Source organism: Melospiza melodia, chromosome W (genome assembly GCF_035770615.1).
Source record: "Melospiza melodia melodia isolate bMelMel2 chromosome W, bMelMel2.pri, whole genome shotgun sequence".
Lineage (NCBI taxonomy): Eukaryota > Metazoa > Chordata > Aves > Passeriformes > Passerellidae > Melospiza > Melospiza melodia.
Genome location: NC_086225.1, coordinates 56272168 through 56279773, shown reverse-complemented (window position 1 = coordinate 56279773; position 7606 = coordinate 56272168). Strand labels below are relative to the sequence as shown.

The window sequence follows — 7606 nt, the reverse complement described above, 5'->3', positions numbered from 1 at the left end:
GTTTCAGCCCCAGTCCCACAACCCTTACCGAATTAACATGAGATATCCAGTAAAGAAAACAAATCAAACCAAAAAGATGTATTAAAACGGGCAATACTAAAATAACACAATTAAGAAAGAAAAACATTACAAGTAAAAACAAAATAAAGTAATAAAAATACAAAAAGCAAGCTTTATTCCTCGTATTCTGAACATTTCTTTAAATCCAGAAACCGCGAAGCGGCTACTTCCCAGTCCCCAGTGACAGCAGGCGGTGCCCCCCCCCCACCGCGCCACTCCAGGCCCCACACCAGCCGCCGGCTACCCGAGCCACGCAGGGCGCGGCAGAAAGAACTGGACACGGCCGGCCCCCAGATACTGCCGCAGGCGTCGCGTCCGTGCTCACCAGCGCTCCCCGGATCAGCTGCCGCGGGGGTCCCGTCCTGGCGCAGCGCCGCTCCTCGGATCGCGTATCCGCAGCTCCCGTCTCTCCCAGCTTCACCGCCGAACTGACGCCACTGCCGCCCCAACGCACGCGATTTATGCCCCACGGGCGGACAGCCAGCCAATCACAACCCGAGGCAGCGCCTGCCGGCTCCACCAATCCCAGCCCGCCCATTCCCGCCGCGCTCTGCTCCGCGACTCCCCGCGGTCCCCTCAAGCGCTGCTCCCGCCGCCGCCATTGCTGTGGCCGCGTCCGCCCGCTCCCCGCCGCCTGCCCGTTTCCCTGGACCAGAACCTGATCCCGACCAGGACCTGAACTGGAAGCTCCCGGCCGCCCTTCCCGTCCGCAACAGCGCCTGCCGAGGCAGCGGCAGCAGGGACACTGCTCCGCCGGCTCCCAAAGCAGCGGTGGCAGGAGCGGCACCTCAGGCGTACGGGCGAGCGGGGCCAGTCTGACGGGTCGAGCCGCCACTGAGCGGGCTGAGATTGGCGGGACCGCTTCCGGTTTGAAAGGGCGGCTGTGATTGGACAGGGCGGACAGAGAAAGGCGGGCCGTGATTGGCAGGCTTGGGAGCCGTCAGGCTGCGGCCCGTGGGAGCGTGGGGCGGAGCTCGGGCTGCCCGAAGGGCTCGCAGGCGGCGGCGGCGGCGGTCCCGCTCGCGAAACCCCCGTCTCCTTCTCCGGCCCTCTCTCGTGCCCAGATCCCGGCGAAAAGACCCCCGCAGAGCGCCTACCGGAGCGCCCCATCGGCACTCGGGGCAGGAGGCGGAGAGGAGTGTAGCCCGGGAGGGGTTCCGGGTCGTCTTTGCGACAGCAGCGCGGACCAGGGAGCGGCGGCGATTTGGTCAGGAGAGGGCTCGGGAGCGGGGAGGGCGTGCAGCGCCCGCTGCGGGCTCTGGGTGCCTCTTCTACCGCAGTGCTTCCGCTTCTGCGGGGACTTGGCCTGCCCCGCCTGGCCGAGATCAGCACCCTGGCCAAAGTTAAGTGCCCGCGTCCCCCTGCCCACCCTCCGCCTGCTGCGGGCCCGCTGCTCACCCTCGTCGTCGGATGTTATAGATGATAAAACAATACTGGCTTTCACATTCATAGATTAGCTTTTTGCATTACAAGTATTTTGATGTGGTAAAACTTATACTTACTTTGAACTGCTTTGTATAGTGTAATATGCCAGTTTATGTATGCACTGTATATTTCATGTGAATAGTAGCGTGATAAATATATGGTAGGCAAAATGTTAAAATAGAAACTAAAATACTTCTATGTAACTAACTCAGAAAATGGTGTAAAGCAATTATTCTGTTTCTTATAACTGCAGACTGCCCCTACCAAGTGATAAGATAATAGTGACACAAAAAGAGCTTAAGCATCCAGGAAGGATTTATCGACTCTTACCAGTGTTATCAAGGAGTGTGAAGCAACAGGATAAAACTACAGGAAGAAATAAAATATGTAGACCTAATTTACAGAACGTTCTGCAGACAAGTCAGAGGTTAAAACCAAACAAGAGAGTTCCTGGAACATCAAAAAGTCAAAGGAATGTTTGAATAATGTGTAAGTTAATGAATATGCCTGTAACCTCAGCAATGTAACAGTATATAGTGAACATGTTTTTAAGCTACCTCTGTGCTCTTTGGCTGTGTGCTAAAAGCATTCCAGTGCTGGATTATTTTGTCCTTTTATCCTTTATTAAAATTTTAAAAATTATAAAGAGTGAACTCTGTTTATCACATCAGTGAAGCTTAAGCTGATCTGCATCCAGGTGTTTTGGGACCTGCTGGGGGAGGCCATCGAGGTAAGCGTGGGGCTACCGCAGTGGAGGCCAAGTATTTCAACACAATAGCATAATCAGCAACGTTAATTAATTTTGTATTCTTCATGCAAGCCTCAGCCTAAAGAACGCTACCAGCCTCTACTAGGATTAATAATACGCATAGTAAGTGTTACTAGTATTAATATTTAGGTAAGAACTGTTAGTGTTAACACTGGCAGTCAGTGTGTTAGCTGGTGTTTACTGTGAAGCTCTGCTCTCCCACAGTATGACAAGGTCCTGAAGCTGTCCTCAGGTGCGCAGTTAGGTGAGCACTGCTGTCCTTACCACGGTCCCCCGATGGAGCCACGCTCCAGAGACGGGCAGCAGTGACTCTGCAGAGGCCTTCCCAAGGTGACAGAGCTCGCCCTCCTTCCCATCTGCAGTCAGGGGATGTGAAGGCAACCATTGCTGTCCTCGGCTTCATCATCTCCAGTGCAGCCAAGCACAGTATAGACAATGAGTCTCTGTCAAGTGAGCTGCAGCAGCTGGGACTGCCCAAAGGCAGGGGAAGCCCTCAGGGTGGCACCATCAGCCAGACCTGCTGGGATGTTGCTGACAGTTCCCAGCCCTGCCTTCTTCACAGCCAGATGGAGGGCAGGCTGCCTGCTGTGCTGTCCTCCATCACCTCCCTTCTGTACCATCAGTCCCTGGGGGCTCCTCAGGTGCTTTGGTGAGGTTTGGCAGCTGCAGGTCTGGTGTGAGCAGAGGGATTCTTCTCTTGTCTCCCCTCATGAGCAAAGCATGCCAGCCAGCTGTGCTGTTTTACATGTGACTGACCCACAAAATTGCAGGAGACTGAGGACTCGTAACGGGTGCAGGACAGGTTCAAAAGCAACTTGGGACAAAACCTCTGTCTTTGTCAGTCCAAAGGGACAGCAGAGCTCACATCTGCTCACAATAATCCTCTGGGGAGTGGAGCAATGTCTGTATGGAAAGATGACTGGGGGTAAAATCAGTGGAAACCGAGAAGTTACATTTGTATCCTAACAGGAGCTATAATGGGACAGAAATTTTAGGGTAAAATACAGGTGCTGTTCCCAGGATGGAGCTGGGTTGGCATGCTCCACGATGATTCCCCATGCAACCATAAGGACCTGCTAAGGGTGGTGGAGTGGAGTGGGGCACCACAACCAGGCTCTGCCAAAATCTTTGCAGGGGCAGCAACTCCATGGTAATTTGAAGCTTATTAATTGCATAGCAAGGGCTATTTGGCATATGTAGGAACACTTTCCAACCTAGCGTCTGAAGACCAATTTAGAGGAGGCGCCTCTAAGTCGAAAGCCAGCCAGACCTTATGTTCTTAGCACCATTCATTTAGAAGAAATCCTGTGACATTTGCAAATTTAAGAGGTGACACCCCCATTCAGACCATGGCTCCTGGGTGCGAACAATAGCTCTTTACAACAGCAAGGAAATCTGCACGCCCTAGTGTCTCAAGGTCACTTCACCTGAGAGTCCAGAGACCCAAATCCAGCCAGAGTCCTAGTTCCCAAAAAACTTCTGCTATAAGAAATCCTTCAAAGTGTGCAATTCTAGGAGTGGAAATCCTACAGGAAACATGAGGCTTCAGGCTGCAAATGGGATCTCTTTTCCACACAATGGAAAACTCAGCAAGCCCTTCTGGCAAGACCAGTTCACAGGAGGCCCACAATTCTCAAGGGCCAGGCTTGAGAGATCCGACTCCATGGAAGCTTTAATCTGAGAAAAATCCTGTGATGTTGGTACTTTTAAAAGGCAGAATGGCACATTTAGACCCTGGCTGATGCTTTGGAGAGTGATTCTTTTACACAGTAAATAATGATTTCATTCCAATGTCTGTAGGTCACTTTGGAAACAGCCCCTGAAACCCAAGACCAAGAAGAGCCATACTTCATGACAGCTGCCATCTGGGAGGAATCCTATGACATTTGTGATTCAAGAAATTGAACCCAAAATTTCAACAGCTGATATGCAGATGCAAAAGACTGCTGTTTTCCTGAGATAAGAAATACTCCAAACCTAACATTCTGAAGGAGTTCAGAATACACACCCAGGACTGTCATACCCCCCAAAGCGCTACCTCCTGGCAGATTGTCTCTATGGTAAACCCTGTCACACTAGAAATGTTAGGAAGCAGAATCCAAACTACAGCACAAGCACCTGTAAGGAAAAGGTACCTCTGTTCATGAGATAGAACCCTTTCTGTTCCCTTCAGCCCCTGCAGCTGTTCTCATGCTTTCAGGGCACTTGATTGGTTCATTCCTAGATAAAACTTATGTCTTTATTTTCAAAGCTATTACCCATCTCTAGTCAGAGTTTCCTACATTCCTGTATACAAATAAGTGGATAGAGAGAGGGTTTCTTTCCAAATGAATTTAGAGATAAATTCCTTTTCTTTGCCAATACCTATAAAAATGAAAACCTTGACAGCTTTTAGTATTCTACACCCACCTCTCCCTGTGAAATTTATGGCAGTTTTGGGTCCCTCTGGGAGACGACATCCAGCATGTCATGCTGGACTGTTCTAGAGAGTAATTTTCAAATGTAAGCTTAGCAAAGTTTGAATTGACTTGTCCAGAGAAAACACCTACAAGTGAACACCTACACCTGCCTACAAAGAGCTAACAAGCCCCTGGCAGCTGCCAGCATCAAAGCACAGCGGATGTTTCTAATACAGGGTAAGGATAACAATATCACCTTCTGTTCTCTCCAGCTTCTTTTCCCTGCAGTCATATTTTGCTTCTTATGATTTTTTTAGTCTCTGTATCTTCTTGGACAGCACCGAGCCCGACGACAAGGATACGAGAGCCTTTCCCTGCCGTGCGGAGAGAACCAGGAAAACAGTTAAAATAAGAACAGGGCAGTTTGAAATTCATACTTGCAACAAAAGCAGCGCCTAACCAACAGAACAGAAATAAACAAAGCATGATACCTCCCTGGGGACAGTAGACTTACAAACTCTCCAGGATTTACAATTCCAGCGACCAACCCCTTCAGGACAGCAGCCAAGTGTCCCGTGGGGTGGTGCTGCACCAAAGAACCATCTGAGAGGTTCCAAAGAGTGAAATGCACAATATTTTGCAAAGACAAAAAATCTTGCAAAATAACAAAAATACAATAGATGTAAACTACAGGGCAAGAGTACAAGTGTTACCTTTGGGAGCTGGAACCATCCAGGTGAGCACCTGATAACTGGATCCTCACCAGAGTTTGAACCCTTCAGGACACAGAAGTGTTTTCCCCAGAAATTTCACAGACTGAGTTTTGATAGAAGCACGCTCGCCGGATCCTCAGAAACGTCGCCCATTCTCCAGGTGTCTGGAGAGAACTGCAAATGGCTCTCACGTAGTTGGAGCTAGGTCTCAGGGTGAATTTCACCAGATGCAACTGAATTGGGCAACTCCCAGTGAGACAGAAGGAACCCAAAGCTTGTTTTACCCAAACCTTGGGTAAGCACAGCTCCAGCAAATACTGAGGAAACAGACATAACAGGGTAAAAATAATAAAACTATTGCTTTTTCTTTAATCTTGCCTTTTTTTTTTTTTATTCAGATGAGCAAAACAATGAAGGAGAAGGTGAAAAACTCACCATTACTGAACATTTCATCATCTGTAAGCTGAGCATCCTTAGCATAGAGGACTCCAGAGTTAAAATTCACTGATCCCTGGGAAATAAAACCAAATATATGACAAACAGTCAAACAGAAGGCGTAAAAATTTGTTTCCTCTACGGACTTTCAAGTATGTATCTTTGTATATATCCTACACATTACAACATACACTTTATACCATCTCCTAATATATAATAATTTACCTTTAAACTTTGATAGTATAGTGTGGAGAAATGGCTCCATGACAGAGGTCACACAGACATTCGCTTGTTAGCCGACCAGGAGCTGGGAAAGTACCGAACACAGGTAGTTTGAGTTTTGCACCTGCAAGATAGCGTGTGCCTGGGCCTAGCTGGGTAGGATAACAAGTAGACAGAGATGTGGGAAATAGGGAATGTAGGCCCAAAGGAATGAGGAAGAGTTGATGGTATAGTTTAACCAATAGATCGCTTGGCTTACAGAATATTCATAAGCTTATTATGTGCTGTATAAGTGTCTGATACTCTCTGCAATAAACATAGCTTGCTGATCTCATATTGAGTGTCCGAGTCTTCCCTCACCCAAGAGTATAGCATAAAATTATTAACTAAAATTGGTGATCTATTATTATTAAGTTGTGCTTAAAGTTATTTTTGCTGTCATGTTCAAAACAATTTATTTTTTTTTTTACTGTAATGAATGAGCAATTGATCTCAAAGTCATCACAAGCCCATCAAAAAAACAAAGCTCTATTCACTGGGCAGGTCTGTGAGCTAGAGGGTAGTTAGGCTTGTACTTACCTCTTGCTCTTCATGAGCCAATAAACCAATAAATCCTGTAAACAAAACCAGGATCTTTAGCCCACTCCTATTAAAGATTCTACAAGATTTGTGTTTAGAAGTTTAGATTTGAAATGGCCAGTTCAATGGATAAATAAAGACAGTTTAAGTAGTATTACTTTACTCTTATTATTATTATTATTGGTAATAGTATTATCAGCTACTGGAAGAAACAAACCAGTAGTATCTATACTTAATTACTTCTATTTCCAGAAAATAATAAAGAAAAAGAACCAAACCAAAAAAAGTCACTTCCTACCTTTTGTATCTCAGGATGATGAATTTCTCTTGGGCACTTCTCCAATTTATCAAGACTCATAGCACTGAAAGGCAAACAAAACAGTGCTTTATAGAAGGCCAAGTGCACGTTTCAAGGCTGAACCACCAACTGATTGCAGTGACAGCAGTTACAACATGAATCGTTCCCAGAGCCTCTGTTCAATGGAATGGAATGTTTTGTGGAACTGCCATTTCTTTCCCAAAATACTAACTTCCAACACTTCCTAAACTTATTTTGCATTTTAAAAACAGAAATTAGTAAGACTCTGTGTGGACATCAGGTTTATTTCCTTCTAATGCACAGAGCTCTGTTCCATCATCCTTCACTTTGGCTCTACACAGAATCATGGTGAGCTTTTTAGGAGTGTTCAATAACCAATTCTATTTCTTTTCCTAGTTCTCTCTCTTCTTCAATAATTAAAGGCAAGTCAAATGAAAAATGACAAGTTCAGCATCAAAGTCACACTTTTTCCCTTTGTCTGCTCAAGAACAGGCTCTAAATCCACTTATTGCTGCCTTCAACGATTCAGACTTGCAAAACCATTCTTAGATGTTTTACAGGTTTATCATAAAACCCACAGAACGCAAGCTCTGAATTACAGGAAAAGGTACACAGGCAAATATCTAAACTGATTACTTATTTGAAAACACATACCTTAATTCAGATTTCACCCAGAATGTTTCTA

The 7606-nt window shown here is 46.4% G+C and overlaps 1 long non-coding RNA gene across 2 annotated transcripts; it reads right to left on the bottom strand.

Annotated features, from left to right (window-relative positions):
- Positions 1–2552: 2552 nt before the first annotated feature.
- Positions 2553–5568, bottom strand: LOC134431488 (uncharacterized). Of its 2 annotated transcripts, none has more exons than XR_010030993.1 (3): positions 5367–5568; positions 4910–5027; positions 2553–3157 (listed from the first exon to the last, which is right to left on the bottom strand). It is a non-coding gene; the product is annotated as an uncharacterized LOC134431488 (long non-coding RNA). The 2 variants fall into 2 exon arrangements; XR_010030992.1 differs by lacking the exon at positions 2553–3157 and adding an exon at positions 3526–4073.
- Between the last annotated feature and the right edge of the window lie 2038 nt (positions 5569–7606).